Source organism: Mandrillus leucophaeus, unplaced genomic scaffold (assembly GCF_000951045.1).
Source record: "Mandrillus leucophaeus isolate KB7577 unplaced genomic scaffold, Mleu.le_1.0 Scaffold83, whole genome shotgun sequence".
Taxonomy (NCBI): Eukaryota; Metazoa; Chordata; class Mammalia; order Primates; family Cercopithecidae; genus Mandrillus; species Mandrillus leucophaeus.
Genome location: NW_012109030.1, coordinates 4930607 through 4930914, shown reverse-complemented (window position 1 = coordinate 4930914; position 308 = coordinate 4930607). Strand labels below are relative to the sequence as shown.

The 308-nt window shown below is 37.3% G+C and overlaps 1 protein-coding gene across 1 annotated transcript in view; it reads right to left on the bottom strand.

Annotated features, from left to right (window-relative positions):
* Positions 1-308, bottom strand: part of CCDC3 (coiled-coil domain containing 3) — a 146123-nt gene that overhangs the window by 135863 nt on the left and 9952 nt on the right. The gene's annotated exons all lie outside the window — the stretch shown is intronic.

The following is a 308-nucleotide window of genomic DNA, read 5'->3' as shown; positions in this document are numbered from 1 at the left end:
CATCAAAAAGCTTATCCACCATGATCAAGTGGGCTTCATCCCTGGGATGCAAGGCTGGTTCAACATATGCAAATCAATAAACGTAATCCAGCATAAAAACAGAACCAAAGATAAAAACCACATGATAATCTCAATAGATGCAGAAAAGGCCTTTGACAAAATTCAACAGCCCTTCGTGCTAAAAACTCTCAATAAATTCGGTATTGATAGAACGTATCTCAAAATAATAAGAGCATTTATGACAAATCCACAGCCAATATCATACTGAATGGGCAAAAACTGGAAGCATTCCCTTTGAAAACTGGCAC